The sequence below is a fragment of the Pan troglodytes genome, chromosome 23, assembly GCF_028858775.2.
Source record: "Pan troglodytes isolate AG18354 chromosome 23, NHGRI_mPanTro3-v2.0_pri, whole genome shotgun sequence".
Lineage (NCBI taxonomy): Eukaryota > Metazoa > Chordata > Mammalia > Primates > Hominidae > Pan > Pan troglodytes.
Window position 1 is genome coordinate 56,683,079 of NC_086016.1, and position 17,602 is coordinate 56,700,680.

Sequence of the window (17,602 nt, forward strand, 5' to 3'; positions counted from 1 at the left end):
ACAACATTGATCAGTTAGCAGTCCGGTTCGGTACAACATTGATCAGGTAGCAAGACGGTTCGGCAGTGCCAGTCGGAGACACAGATGGGGACAATCAAAGAAGATGCAGGTCAGGACAAGGATGCAGACATGTACCTGTCACTACCATGGACTTCAGCAGCTTCTTAGTGAGCAGGTTTATGATCAAAGAAGAAAGACATCGTTGATATGTAAGCATGTTACAATTAATTTGCTGTTTAGTTACTAGCAAACTACATCCAGTTTTTAGTTTTTAGGTTTTTTGTTCTTTTTTCTTTTTTGAAACAGGTTCTTGTTCTGTCATCCAGGCTGGAGTGCAGTCGTTATCCAAGCTCACTGCAGCCTTAAACTCCTGGGCTCCGTGGATCCTCCCACCTCAGCCTCCCAAGAAGCTGGGACTACAGGTGCACACCACCATGGCCAGCTAATATTTCTAATTTTTTTGTAGAGATGAGGCCTTGCTGTATTGCCCAGGCTGCTCTTGAGCTCCTGGCAGTGTAGATATTTCCATGTTTATACAGATGATGGTGTAGATATTTCCATGTTTATACAGATGATGGTGTAGATATTTCCATGTTTATACAGATGAGTGTGTAGATATTTCCATGTTTTTAAAGATGGCGGTGTAGATAGTTCCATGTTTATAGAGATAGCGGTGTAGATATTTCCATGTTTATAGAGACAGAGGTGTAGATATTTCCACGATTACACAGATAGCGGTGTAGGTATTTCCATGTTTCTACAGATCGCGGTGTAGATATTTCCATGTTTTTAAAGATAGCGGTGAAGATGTTTCCATTTTTATACAGGTAGCGGTGTAGATATTTCCATGTTTATACAGATGGCGGTGTAGATATTTCCATGTTTATTGAGATAGCGGTGTAGACATTTCCATGTTTATACAGATAGTGGTGAAGATATTTCCATGTTTATAGAGATAGCGGTGTAGATATTTCCATATTTATACATATAGCAGTGTAGATATTTCCATGTTTATAGTGATAACGGTGTAGGTATTTCCATGTTTATAGTGATAGCGGTGTAGATATTTCCATGTTTATACGGATAGCGGTGTAGATATTTCCATGTTTATACAGATAGCAGTGTTGATATTTTCATGTTTATACAGATAGCGGTGTAGGTATTTCCATGTTTATACAGATACCGGTGTACAAATTTCCATGTTAATACAGATGGCTGTGTAGATATTTCCATGTTTATAGAGATGGCTGTGTAGATATTTCCATGTTTATGCAGATGGTGGTGCTGATATTTCCTTGTTTACAGAGATAGCGGTGTAGATATTTCCATCTTTTCACAGATTGCGGTGTAGGTACTTCCATCTTTACACAGATAGTGTTGTAGATATTTCCCAGTTTACACAGATAGCTGTGTAGATATTTCCATGTTTACACAGATAGCATTGTAGATATTTCCATGTTTACACAGATAGCATTGTAGATATATCCATGTTTATACAGATAGCGGTGTAGGTATTTCCATGATTATACAGATAGCGGTGTAGATATTTCCATGTTTATACAGATAGCGGTGTAGATATTTCCATGTCTATAGAGATAGCGGTTTAGGTATTTCCATGTTTATAGAGATAGCTTTGTAGACATTTCCATGTTTATACAGATAGTGGTGTAGATATTTGCAAGTATATACAGATAGCGGTGTTGGTATTTCCATGTTTATACTGATAGCGGTATAAATCTTTCCATGTTTATACAGCTCGCGTTGTAGATATTTACAACTTTATACAGATGGCAGTGTAGATATTTCCATATTTATACAGATGGCTTTGTAGATAGTCTCATGTTTATGGAGATGGCAGTGTAGATATTTTCAAGTTAATAGTGATGGAGGTGCAGATATTTCCATTTTCATACAGATCACGGTGTAGATGTTTCCATGTTTATACAGATAGCGGTGTAGATATTTCCACGTTTATATAGATAGCGGTGTTGGTATTTCCATGTTTATACAGATAGCGGTGTAAATATTTCCATGTTTATAGAGTTCGCCATGTAGATATTTCCAATTTTATACAGATGGTGGTGTGGATATTTCCATGTTAATACAGATGGCAGTGTAGGTATTTCCATGTTTATACAGATAGCGGTATAGTTATTTCTCTGTTGATAGAGATAGCAGTGGAAATATTTTCATGTTTACACACATAGCGGTGTAGATATTTCCATGGTTATAGTGATAGCGGTGTAGATATTTCCCTGTTTATACAGATAGCGGTGTAGATATTTACATGTTTATACAGATTGCTGTGCAGATGTTTCCATGTTTATAAAGAGGGCTGAGTAGGTATTTCCATGTTTATACAGATGGCAGTGTAGATATTTCCATGTTTATGAAGATGACTGTGTAGATATTTCCATGTTTATAAAGATGTTGGTGTAGATATTTCCCTGTTTATAGAAATAGCGGTGTACATATTTCCATATTTATAGATATAGCAGTGTAAATATTTCTGTATTTATACAGATAGCGATGTAGATATTTCCACGTTTATACAGATAGCGGTGTAGATATTTGCATCTTTATACTGTGAGTGCTATACATATTTCCATGTTTATAGAGATGGTAGTGTAGATATTTCCATGTTTATACAGATGACTGCGTAGATATTTGCATGTTTATACAGATGGCACTGTAGATAATTCCATGTTTATAGAGATAGCGGTGTATATATTTCCATGTTTATACAGATAGTGGTGTAGATATTTCCATGTTTATAGAGATAGCAGTGTAGCTATTTCCATATTTATACAGATAGCGGTGTAGATATTTCCATGTTTATACAGATAGCAGTGTAGGTATTTCCATGTTTACAGAGATAGCGGAGTAGATATTTCCATCTTTGCACTGATTGCGGTGTAGATATTTCCATCTTTACACAGATAGCGGTGTACATATTTCCATGTTTATACAGATGGCTGTGTAGGTGTTTCCATGTTTATGCACATGGCGGTGTAGATATTTCCATGTTTATACAGATGACTGTCTAGCTATTTCCATGTTTATAGAGATAGCGGTGTAGATATTTCCATATTTATACAGATGGTGATGTAGATATTTCCATCTTAATACAGATGGCAGTGTAGATATTTCCATGTTTATACAGATGGCAGTGTAGATATTTCCATGTTTATAAAGATGGCTGTGTAGATACTTCCATGTTTATAGAGATGCCAGTGTAGATATTTTCATATTTATAGAGATGGCGGTGTAGATATTTCCTTGTTTACAGAGATAGCGATGTAGATATTTCCATGTTCATACAGATAGCGGTGTAGGTATTTCCATGTTTCTACAGATAGCGGTGTAGGTATTTCCATGTTTACAGAGATAGAGGTGTAGGTATTTCCATGTTTATACAGATGGCTGTGTAGATATTTCCATGTGTATAGATATGGCTGTCTAGATATTTCCATGTTTATTGAGATGGTGGTGTACATATTTACATGTTTATACAGATGACTGTGTAGATATTTGCATGTTCATACAGATGTCGGTGTAGTTATTTCCATGATAATAGAGATAGCAGTGTAGATATTTCCATGTTTATTGATATAGCGGTGTAGATATTTCCATGTTTATACAGATAGCGGTGTAGATATTTCCATGTTTACGAGATAGCGGTGTAGATATTTCAATCTTTGCACAGATTGCGGTGTAGGTATTTCCATATTTACACAGAGAGCGGTGAAGATATTTCCAAGTTTACACAGAAAGCTGTGTAGATACTTCCACGTTTGCACAGATAGCGTTGAAAATATTTCCATGTTTATACAGATAGCGGTGTAGATATTTCCACGTTTATTCAGATAGCGTTGTAGATATTTCCACGTTTATACAGTTAGCGGTGTAGATATTTCCACGATTATATAGATAGTGGTGTAGATATTTCCATCTTTATAGAGATAGCGGTGTATATATTTCCATGTTTACACAGATAGCGGTGTAGATATTTCCATGTTTACACAGATAGCGGTGTAGATATTTCCATGTTCATACAGACGGTGGTGTAGATTTTTCCATGTTATAGAGATAGCGATGTAGGTAATTCCATGTTTATAGTGATAGCGGTGCTGATATTTCCATGTTTATACAGGTAGCGGTGTAGATATTTCCATGTTTATATGGATAGCGGTGTTGATATTTCCATGTTTAAGGGGATAGTGGTGTAGATGCTTCCATGTTTATACAGATAGCGGTGTAGGTATTTCCATTTTTATACAGCTAGCGGTGTAGATATTTCCATGTTCATAGACATGGCTTTGTAGATATTTCCATGTTTATACAAATGGCAGTGTAGATATTTCCAAGTTTATGCAAAAGGCGGTGTAGATATTTCCATGTTTATAAAGATGTTGGTGTAGATATTTTCATGTTTATAGAGGTATCGGTTTAGATATTTCCATGTTTATACCGATAGCGGTGTAGACATTTCCATGTTTATAGAGATAGCGGTGTAGATATTTCCATATTTATACAGATAGCGGTGTAGATATTTCCATGTTTATACAGATAGCGGTGTAGATATGTCCATGCTTATGCAGATATCTGTGTAGATATTTCCATGTTTATTGATATGGCGGTGTAGGTATTTCCATGTTTATAGAGATAGTGGTTTAGATATTTCCATGTTTATACCACTCACGGTATAGATATTTCCATCTTTATACAGATGGCAGTGTAGATGTTTCCATGTTTATACAGAAAGCGGTGTAGATATTTCCACTTTTATACAGATGTCGATGTAGTTAGTTCCATGATTATGGAGATGGCGGTGTAGATATTTTCATGTTCATAGAGATGGCGGTGTAGATATTTCCATGTTTATTGAGATTGCGTAGTAGATATTTCCATGTTTTTAGAGATAGCTGTGTAGGTATTTCCATGTTTATAGAGATTGCAGTGTAGATATTTCCATGTTTATACAGATGGCTGTGTAGATATTTCCATCTGTATACAGACGGCAATCTATATATTTCCATGTTTATTGAGATGGTGGTGTAGATAATTCCATGTTTGTAGACATAGTGGTGTAGATATTTCCATATTTATACAGATAGCGGTTTAGATATTTCCATGTTTTTACAGATCCTGTTGTAGATATTTCCATGTTTATATAGATAGCGGTGTAGATATTTCCAAGTTTACACAGATAGCTGTGTAGATATTTACATGTTTACAGAGATACTTTTGTAGATTTTCCATGTTTATACAGATAGCGGTGTAGATATTTCCATGTTTATACAGATAGCGGTGTCAATATTAGCATGTTTATACAGACAGCGGTGGAGATATTTCCATCTTTATGCAGATAGCGATGTAGACATTTCCATGTTTACACAAATAGCGGTGTAGGTATTTCCATGTTTACACAGATAGCGGTGTAGATATTTCCAAGTTTACACAAATGGCGGTTTAGGTGTTTGCATGTTTATACCGATGGCGGTGTTGATAATTCCATATTTATACAAATGGCGGTTCAGATATTTCCATGTTTATACAGATAGTGGTGTGGCTATTTCCATGTTTATACATATAACGGTGTACCTATTTCCATACTTATACAGATGGCGGTGTAGATATTTTCATGTTTATACAGATGGTGGGGTAGATATTTCCATGTTTATAAAGATGACTGTGTAGGTATTTCCATGTTTATACAGATTACTTTGTAGGTATTTCCATGTTTATACAGATGGCGGTGTAGATATTTCCATGTTTATACAGATGACGGTGTAGATATTTCCATGTTTATACAGACAGCGCTATAGATAATTCCAAGTTTATACAGATGGTGGTGTAGATATTTCCAAGTTTGCACAGATAGTGGTGTAGATATTTCCATGTTTATACAGATAGCAGTGCAGATATTTCCATCTTCATACAGATGACCATGTAGATATTTCCATGTTTATACAAATGACTGTGCAGTTATTTCCACGTTTATACAGATGGCGGTGTAGATATTTCCACGTTCATACAGATGCTGGTGTAGATATTTCCATGTTTATATAGATGACTGTGTAGGTATTTACAGGCTTATACAGATGGCGGTGTAGATATTTCCATCGTTGTAGAGATAGCCATGTAGATATTTCCATGTTCATACAGATAGCGGTGTAGAAATTTCCATGTTTATAGAGATAGCAGTGTAGATATTTCCATATTTATACAGATAGCTTGGTAGATATTTCCATGTATATACAGAAAGCTGTGTAGATATTTCCATGTTTATTCAGATAGCAGTGCAGTTATTTCCAAGTTTATACAGATCGCGGTGTAGATATTTCCATGTTTATTCAGATAGCGGTGTAGATATTTCCATGTTTATACTGGTAGCGGTGTAGCTATTTCCATGTTTATACAGATAGCGGTGTTGGTATTTCCATGTTTATTCAGATAGCGGTGTAGATATTTCCATGTTTATCCAGGTCGCGGTGTAGATGTTTACGTTTTTATACAGATGGCAGTGTAGATATTTCCATGTTTATACAGATGGTGTTGTAGATACTTCCATGTTTATGGAGATGGAAGTGTAGATATTTACATGTTTATAGAGATGGTGGTGTAGATGTTTCCATGTTTATAGAGATAGTGGTGTAGATAATTCCATGTTTATAGAGATAGCTGTGTAGGTAATTCCATGTTTACAAAGATAGCGGTGTAGTTATTTCCATGTTGGTACAGATGGATGTGTAGATATTTCCATGTGTATACAGATGGCAGTGTAGGTATTTCCATGTGTACACAGATGGCAGTGTAGATATTTCCAAGTTTATACAGATGGTGGTGTAGATATTTCCATGTTTACAGACGACTGTGTAGATATTTCCATGTTTATACAGATCACTGTGTAGATATTTCCATGTTTTTACAGATGGTGGTGTAGATATTTCCATGTTTATAGAGACAACGGTGTAGATATTTCCATATTTATACAGATGGCGGTGTATATATTTCTGTCTTTATACAGATACCGGTGTGGGTATTTCCATATTTATACAGATGGCAGTGAAGAGATTTCCATGTTTACACAGATAGCAGTGTAGATTTTTCCATGTTTATACTGATGGAGTTGTAGATATTTCCATGTTTATGAAGATGACTTTGTACATATTTCCATGTTTTTACAAATGGTGGTGTAGATATTTCCATATTTTTACAGATAGCTGTGTAAAAATTTCCATGTTTATACAGATGATGGTGTAGATATTTCCATGTTTATGCAGATAACGGTGTAGATATTTCCATGTTTATACAGATAGTGGTGTAGATATTTCCATGTTTATAGATATAGCGGTGTAGGTAATTCCATGTTTATAGAGATAGCGGTGTAGTTATTTCCATGTTGATACAGATGGCTGTGTAGATATTTCCATGTGTATACAGATTGCAGTGTAGTTATTTCCATGTGTACACAGATGTCAGTGTAGTTATTTCCAAGTTTATACAGATGGGGTTGTAGATATTTCCATGTTTATACAGATGACTCTGAAGATATTTCCATGTTCTTACAGATGGCGGTGCAGTTATTTCGATGTTTATAGAGACAGCGGTGTAGATATTTCCATATTTATACAGAAAGCGGTGTAGATATTTCCAAGTTTATACAGATGACGATGTAGATTTTTCCACGTTTTTCAGATGCTGGTGCAGATATTTTCATGTTTGAAGAGATAGCAGTGCAGTTATTTCTATGTTTATGCAGATAGCGATGTAGATATTTCCATGTTATAGAGATAGCGGTGTAGTTATTTCCATATTTATACATATAGCGGTGTAGATAATTCCACGTTTATACAGATAGCGGTGTTGATATTTCCATGTTTATACAGATAGCGGTGTAGATATTTCCATGTTTATAAAGACAGGAGGGGAGATATTTCCATGTTTATACAGATAGCGGTGTAGATATTTCCAGGTTTATAGAGATAGCGGTGTAGATATTTCCATGTTTATAGAGATAGCGGGGTAGATATTTCCATGTTAATACAGATGGCAGTGTAGATGTTAACATGTGTATACACATGGCAGTGTAGATATTTCCATGTTTATACAGATGGAGGTGTAGATATTTCCATGTTTATACAGATGACTGTGTAAATATTTCCAGGTTTTTACAGATGGCAGTGTAGATATTTCCATGTTTATACAGATGGCGGTTTGGCTATTTCCATGTTTATACAGATAACGGTCTAGCTATTTCCATATTTATAGAGATGGCTGTGCAGATATTTCCATGTTTATACAGATGGCGGTGTAGATATTTCCATGTTTGTATAGATGACGGTGTAGATATTTCCATGTTTATACACATGGCGGTGTAGATATTTCCATATTTTTACAGATAGCTGTGTAAAAATTTCCATGTTTATACAGATGGTGGTGTAGATATTTCCATGTTTACACAGACAGCGGTGTAGATATTTCCATCTTTTTCACAGATTGCGGTGTAGAAATTTTCATCTTTACACAGGTAGTGGTGTAGATTTTTCCATGTTTACAGAGATTGCGGTGTAGATATTTCCACATTTACACAGATAACGGTGTAGCTATTTCCATATTTATAGAGATGGCTGAGTAGATAATTCCATGTTTATATAGATGGCGGTGTAGACAATTCCATGTTTATACAGATAGCGGTGTAGATATTTCCATGTGTATACAGATGGCAGTGTAGATATTTCCATGTTTATACAGATGAAAGTGCGAATGTTTCCATGTTTACAAACATGACTGTGTAGATATTTCCATGTTTATACAGATGGCAGTGTAGATATTTCCATGTTTATACAGATTGTGGTGTGGCTACTTCCGTGATTATACAGATAGAAGTGTAGCTATTTCCATGTTTATAAAGATAGCGGTGTAGATATTTCCATGTTCATACTGATGGATGTGTAGATATTTCCATGTTTATACTGATGACTGCGTACATATTTCCGTGTTTTTACAGATGGCGGTGTAGATATTTCCATGTTTATACAGACAGCAGAGTGGATATTTCCATGATTATACAGGTGGCGATGTTGATATAAACATGTATATAAAGATGGCGGTATAGATATTTCCATGTTTATAGAGATGGCGGTGGAGATATTTAGGTGTTTATGCGGATGGCGGTGTAGATATTTCAAAGTTTGTAGAGATAGCGGTGTAGATATTTCCATGTTTATTCAGAAAGCTGTGTAAATATTTCCATGTTTATACAGATGACTGGGTGGATATTTCCACGTTTATACAGATGGCGGTGTAGATATTTCCATGTTTATAGAGATAGCGGTGTAGTTATTTCTATGTTTATACAGATAGCGATGTAGATAATTCCATGCTTATAGAGATAGCGGTGTAGTTATTTCCACATTTATACATATAGCGGTGTAGTTATTTCCATATTTATACATATAGAGGTGTAGATATTTCCATGATCATACAGACAGCGTTGTAGATATTTCCATGTTTATACAGATAGCGGTGTGGCTATTTCCATTTTTATACAGATAGCGGTGTAGCTATTTCCATGTTTATAGAGATTGCTGCGTAGATTTTTCCATGTTTATACCTATGGCAGTGTAGATATTTCCATTATTATACAGATGCTGGTGTAGGTATTTCCATGGTTATAGAGATGACTGCGTCGGTATTTCCAGGTTTATACAGATGGCGGTGTAGATATATCCATGTTTACATAGACGGCGATGTAGATATTTCCTTGTTTATAGAGATAGCGTGTTAGGTATTTCCATGTTTATACAGATAGCTGTTTACGTATTTCCATGTTTATACAGATAGCGGTGTTGTTATTTCCATGTTTATACAGATAGCTGTGTAGATATTTCCATGTTTATACAGCTCGCGGTGTATATATTTACATCTTTATACAGATGGCAGTGTAGATAGTTCCATGTTTATGGAGATGGCAGTGTAGATATTTTCATGTTTATAGAGGTGGCGGTGTAGTTATTTCCATGTTTGTAGAGATAGTGGTGTAGATATTTCCATGTTTATAGAGATAGCGGTGTTGGTATTTCCATGTTTATAGAGATACCAGTGTAGATATTACCATGTTAATTGAGATAGCGGTGCAGGTATTTCCATGTTTATAGAGATAGTGGTGTAGATATTTCCATGTTTATACAGATGGCTGTGTAGATATTTCCATGTGTATACAGATGGCAGTGTAGGTATTTCCAAGTTTATACAGATGGTATTGCAGATTCTTGATGTTTATACAGATGACTTTGTAGATATTTCCATGCTTTTATAGATGGCGGTGTAGATATTTCCATGTTTACAGAGATAGCGTTGTAGATATTTCCATGTTTATATAGATGGCGATATATATATTTTCTTGTTTATGTAGATGGTGTTGTAGATATTTCCATGTTTACAGGGATGGCGGTGTATATATTTCCATGTTTATAGTGCAAGCGGTGTAGATATTTCCATGTTTATAGAGATAGCGGTGTAGATATTTCCATGTTTATACAGCTCGCAGAGTAGATATTTACATCTTTATAGAGATAGCGGTGTAATTATTTCTATGTTTATACAAATAGCGTTGTAGATATTTCCATGTTTAGAGAGATTGCAGTGTAGTTATTTCCATATTTATACATATAGCGCTGTAGAAATTTCCATGTTTATACAAATAGCGGTGTAGATATTTCCATGTTTATACAGATAGCCGTGTAGATACTTCCATGTTTATATAGATAGTGGTGGAGATATTTCCATGTTTATACAGATAGCGGTGTAAATATTTCCATGTGTATACACATGGCAGTGTAGGTATTTCCATGTTTATACAAATGGAGGTGTAGATATTTCCATGTTTATTCAGATGACTGTGTAGATATATCCTTGTTTTTACAGATGGCGGTGTAGATATTTCCATGTTTATACAGATAGCGATGTGGATATTTCCATGTTTATACAGATAACGGTGTAGCTATTTCCATATTTATAGAGATGGCTGTGTAGAGGTTTCCATGTTTATACAGATAGCGATGTAGATATCTCGATGTTTATACAGATAGCGGTGTAGATATTTTCATGTTTACAGAGATAGTGGTGTAGATATTTCCATCTTTGCACAGATTGTGGTGCAGATATTTCCATGTTTACACAGATAGCTCTGTAGATATTTCCATGTTTACACAGATAGCGTTGTAGTTATTTCCATGTTTATACAGATAGCGGTGTAGACACTTCCATGTTTATACAGATAGCGGTGGAGATGTTTCCATGTTTATAAAGATAGCGGTGTAGCTATTTCCACGTTTATACATATGGTGGTGTAGATATTTCCATGTTTATAGAGATGGCGGTGTAGATATTATCATGTTTATAGAGATGACGGTGTAGGAATTTCCCTGTTTATAGAGATTACGGTGTAGATATTTCCAAGTTTATAGAGGTAGCGGTTTAGGTATTTCCATGTGTATAGAGATAGCGGTGTAGATGTTTCCATGTTTATACTGATGGCTGTGTAGATATTTCCATGTGTATACAGATGGCAGTGTAGATAATTCCATGTTTATAGAGATGGTGGTGTAGATATTTCCATGTTTATACAGATGACTGTGTTGATATTTCCATGTTTATACACATGGTGGTGTAGATATTTCCATGTTTATAGAGATAGTGGTGTAGATATTTCCATGTTTATCCAGATAGCAGTGCAGATATTTCCAAGTTTATAGAGATAGCGGTGTAGATATTGCCATTTTTTACACAGATAGCTGTGTTATATTTCCATGTTTATACAGATGACGGTGAAGATATTTCCATGTTTATACAGACAGCGGTGTAATATTTCCATGTTTATATAGATGACGGTGTAGATATTTCAATGTTTATACACATGGCGGTGTAGATTTTTTCATGTTTATACAGATAGCAGTGTAGATATTTCCATGTTCATACAGATAGCAGAGTAGATATTTCCATGTATTTAGCGATGGCTGTGTAGATATTTCCATGTTTATACAGATGACAGTGTAGATATTTCCATGTTTATACAGATGGTGGTGTAGATATTCTCATGTTTATAGAGAAGACTTTGTTGGTATTTAAAGTTTATGCAGATGGCGGTGTAGATATTTCCATGTTTATAGAGATAGCCATGTTGATATTTCCATGTTTATACAGAGAGTGGTGTAGACATTTCCATGTTCATAGAGATAGCGGTGCAGACATTTCCGTCTTCATACAGATAGCAGTGAAGATATTTCCATGTTTATAAAAATGACTGTGTAGATATCTCCATGTTTATAAAGATAGTGGTGTAGATATTTCCATGTGTATAAAGATGGCGGTGTAGATATTTCCCTATTTATACTGATGGCGGTGTAGATATTTGCATGTTTATTCAGATCGCGGTGTAGATATTTCCATGTTTATGCAGATGGCGGTGTAGATATTTCCATGTTTATAGAGATGGCGGTGAAGATATTTCTATGTTTATAGAGATTGCGGTGTAGATATTTCCATGTTTATAGAGATGGCGGTGTAAGTATTTCCATGTTTATAGAGATAGCGGTGCAGAAATTTCCATGTTTATACACATAGCGGTGTAGATATTTCCATGTTTACAGATAGCGGTGTTGGTATTTCCATGTTTATACAGATAGCGGTGTAGATATTTCCATGTTTATAGAGCTCGCGGTGTAGATATTAAAATCTTCATACAGATGACATTGTAAATATTTCCATGTTTATTCAGATACCGGTGTAGATATTTCCATGCTTATACAGATGAGTGTGTAGATATTTCCATGATTATACAGATGGCGGTGTAGCTATTTCCATGTTTATAGAGATAGCGTTGTAGATATTTCCATGTTTATACAGATAGCGGTGTAGATATTTCCATGTTTATAGCGATAGCGGTGTAGATATTTCCATATTCATACAATTATCATTGAAGATATTTCCATTTTTATACAGATGGCGATGTAGATATTTCCATGTATATAGATATAGCTCTGTAGATATCTCCATGTTTATACAGATAGTGATGTAGATATTTCCATGTGTATAAAGATGGCGGTGCAGATATTTCCCTATTTATACACATGGCGGTGTAGTTATTTGCATGTTTATACAGATCACGGTGTAGATATTTGCATGTTTCCACAGATAGCGGTGTAGATATTTCCATCGTTGCACAGATTGTGCTGTAGATATTTCAATCTTTACACAGATAGTGGTATAGATATTTTCATATTTACACAGTTAGTGTTGTATATATTTGCATGTTTATACAGATACCGGTGTAGATATTTCCATGTTTTTACAGATAGCGGTGTAGATATTTCCATGTTCATAGAGATGATGGTGTAGATATTTCTATGTTTACAGAGATAGCGATGTAGATATTTCCATGTTTATAGAGATAGCGGTGTAGATATTTCCATATTTATACAGATGGTGATGTAGATATTTCCATCTTAATACAGATGGCAGTGTAGATATTTCCATGTTTATACAGATGGCAGTGTAGATATTTCCATGTTTATAAAGATGGCTGTGTAGATACTTCCATGTTTATAGAGATGCCAGTGTAGATATTTTCATATTTATAGAGATGGCGGTGTAGATATTTCCTTGTTTACAGAGATAGCGATGTAGATATTTCCATGTTCATACAGATAGCGGTGTAGGTATTTCCATGTTTCTACAGATAGCGGTGTAGGTATTTCCATGTTTACAGAGATAGAGGTGTAGGTATTTCCATGTTTATACAGATGGCTGTGTAGATATTTCCATGTGTATAGATATGGCTGTCTAGATATTTCCATGTTTATTGAGATGGTGGTGTACATATTTACATGTTTATACAGATGACTGTGTAGATATTTGCATGTTCATACAGATGTCGGTGTAGTTATTTCCATGATAATAGAGATAGCAGTGTAGATATTTCCATGTTTATTGATATAGCGGTGTAGATATTTCCATGTTTATACAGATAGCGGTGTAGATATTTCCATGTTTACGAGATAGCGGTGTAGATATTTCCATCTTTGCACAGATTGCGGTGTAGGTATTTCCATATTTACACAGAGAGCGGTGAAGATATTTCCAAGTTTACACAGAAAGCTGTGTAGATACTTCCACGTTTGCACAGATAGCGTTGAAAATATTTCCATGTTTATACAGATAGCGGTGTAGATATTTCCACGTTTATTCAGATAGCGTTGTAGATATTTCCACGTTTATACAGTTAGCGGTGTAGATATTTCCACGATTATATAGATAGTGGTGTAGATATTTCCATCTTTATAGAGATAGCGGTGTATATATTTCCATGTTTACACAGATAGCGGTGTAGATATTTCCATGTTTACACAGATAGCGGTGTAGATATTTCCATGTTCATACAGACGGTGGTGTAGATTTTTCCATGTTATAGAGATAGCGATGTAGGTAATTCCATGTTTATAGTGATAGCGGTGCTGATATTTCCATGTTTATACAGGTAGCGGTGTAGATATTTCCATGTTTATATGGATAGCGGTGTTGATATTTCCATGTTTAAGGGGATAGTGGTGTAGATGCTTCCATGTTTATACAGATAGCGGTGTAGGTATTTCCATTTTTATACAGCTAGCGGTGTAGATATTTCCATGTTCATAGACATGGCTTTGTAGATATTTCCATGTTTATACAAATGGCAGTGTAGATATTTCCAAGTTTATGCAAAAGGCGGTGTAGATATTTCCATGTTTATAAAGATGTTGGTGTAGATATTTTCATGTTTATAGAGGTATCGGTTTAGATATTTCCATGTTTATACCGATAGCGGTGTAGACATTTCCATGTTTATAGAGATAGCGGTGTAGATATTTCCATATTTATACAGATAGCGGTGTAGATATTTTCATGTTTATACAGATAGCGGTGTAGATATGTCCATGCTTATGCAGATATCGGTGTAGATATTTCCATGTTTATTGATATGGCGGTGTAGGTATTTCCATGTTTATAGAGATAGTGGTTTAGATATTTCCATGTTTATACCACTCACGGTATAGATATTTCCATCTTTATACAGATGGCAGTGTAGATGTTTCCATGTTTATACAGAAAGCGGTGTAGATATTTCCACTTTTATACAGATGTCGATGTAGTTAGTTCCATGATTATGGAGATGGCGGTGTAGATATTTTCATGTTCATAGAGATGGCGGTGTAGATATTTCCATGTTTATTGAGATTGCGTAGTAGATATTTCCATGTTTTTAGAGATAGCTGTGTAGGTATTTCCATGTTTATAGAGATTGCAGTGTAGATATTTCCATGTTTATACAGATGGCTGTGTAGATATTTCCATCTGTATACAGACGGCAATCTATATATTTCCATGTTTATTGAGATGGTGGTGTAGATAATTCCATGTTTGTAGACATAGTGGTGTAGATATTTCCATATTTATACAGATAGCGGTTTAGATATTTCCATGTTTTTACAGATCCTGTTGTAGATATTTCCATGTTTATATAGATAGCGGTGTAGATATTTCCAAGTTTACACAGATAGCTGTGTAGATATTTACATGTTTACAGAGATACTTTTGTAGATTTTCCATGTTTATACAGATAGCGGTGTAGATATTTCCATGTTTATACAGATAGCGGTGTCAATATTAGCATGTTTATACAGACAGCGGTGGAGATATTTCCATCTTTATGCAGATAGCGATGTAGACATTTCCATGTTTACACAAATAGCGGTGTAGGTATTTCCATGTTTACACAGATAGCGGTGTAGATATTTCCAAGTTTACACAAATGGCGGTTTAGGTGTTTGCATGTTTATACCGATGGCGGTGTTGATAATTCCATATTTATACAAATGGCGGTTCAGATATTTCCATGTTTATACAGATAGTGGTGTGGCTATTTCCATGTTTATACATATAACGGTGTACCTATTTCCATACTTATACAGATGGCGGTGTAGATATTTTCATGTTTATACAGATGGTGGGGTAGATATTTCCATGTTTATAAAGATGACTGTGTAGGTATTTCCATGTTTATACAGATTACTTTGTAGGTATTTCCATGTTTATACAGATGGCGGTGTAGATATTTCCATGTTTATACAGATGACGGTGTAGATATTTCCATGTTTATACAGACAGCGCTATAGATAATTCCAAGTTTATACAGATGGTGGTGTAGATATTTCCAAGTTTGCACAGATAGTGGTGTAGATATTTCCATGTTTATACAGATAGCAGTGCAGATATTTCCATCTTCATACAGATGACCATGTAGATATTTCCATGTTTATACAAATGACTGTGCAGTTATTTCCACGTTTATACAGATGGCGGTGTAGATATTTCCACGTTCATACAGATGCTGGTGTAGATATTTCCATGTTTATATAGATGACTGTGTAGGTATTTACAGGCTTATACAGATGGCGGTGTAGATATTTCCATCGTTGTAGAGATAGCCATGTAGATATTTCCATGTTCATACAGATAGCGGTGTAGAAATTTCCATGTTTATAGAGATAGCAGTGTAGATATTTCCATATTTATACAGATAGCTTGGTAGATATTTCCATGTATATACAGAAAGCTGTGTAGATATTTCCATGTTTATTCAGATAGCAGTGCAGTTATTTCCAAGTTTATACAGATCGCGGTGTAGATATTTCCATGTTTATTCAGATAGCGGTGTAGATATTTCCATGTTTATACTGGTAGCGGTGTAGCTATTTCCATGTTTATACAGATAGCGGTGTTGGTATTTCCATGTTTATTCAGATAGCGGTGTAGATATTTCCATGTTTATCCAGGTCGCGGTGTAGATGTTTACGTTTTTATACAGATGGCAGTGTAGATATTTCCATGTTTATACAGATGGTGTTGTAGATACTTCCATGTTTATGGAGATGGAAGTGTAGATATTTACATGTTTATAGAGATGGTGGTGTAGATGTTTCCATGTTTATAGAGATAGTGGTGTAGATAATTCCATGTTTATAGAGATAGCTGTGTAGGTAATTCCATGTTTACAAAGATAGCGGTGTAGTTATTTCCATGTTGGTACAGATGGATGTGTAGATATTTCCATGTGTATACAGATGGCAGTGTAGGTATTTCCATGTGTACACAGATGGCAGTGTAGATATTTCCAAGTTTATACAGATGGTGGTGTAGATATTTCCATGTTTACAGACGACTGTGTAGATATTTCCATGTTTATACAGATCACTGTGTAGATATTTCCATGTTTTTACAGATGGTGGTGTAGATATTTCCATGTTTATAGAGACAACGGTGTAGATATTTCCATATTTATACAGATGGCGGTGTATATATTTCTGTCTTTATACAGATACCGGTGTGGGTATTTCCATATTTATACAGATGGCAGTGAAGAGATTTCCATGTTTACACAGATAGCAGTGTAGATTTTTCCATGTTTATACTGATGGAGTTGTAGATATTTCCATGTTTATGAAGATGACTTTGTACATATTTCCATGTTTTTACAAATGGTGGTGTAGATATTTCCATA

General features: G+C 35.1%; 1 protein-coding gene across 1 annotated transcript in view; it reads left to right on the forward strand.

Annotated features, from left to right (window-relative positions):
* The first annotated feature begins 312 nt into the window (after positions 1 to 312).
* LOC129138470 (MAM and LDL-receptor class A domain-containing protein 1-like) overlaps positions 313 to 17,602 on the forward strand; it is a 533,920-nt gene continuing 516,630 nt past the window's right edge. Inside the window, exon 1 of the mRNA XM_063807692.1 lies at positions 313 to 422. The gene's annotated coding sequence lies outside the window, so the exon portion shown is untranslated. The remainder of the gene's footprint in view (positions 423 to 17,602) is intronic.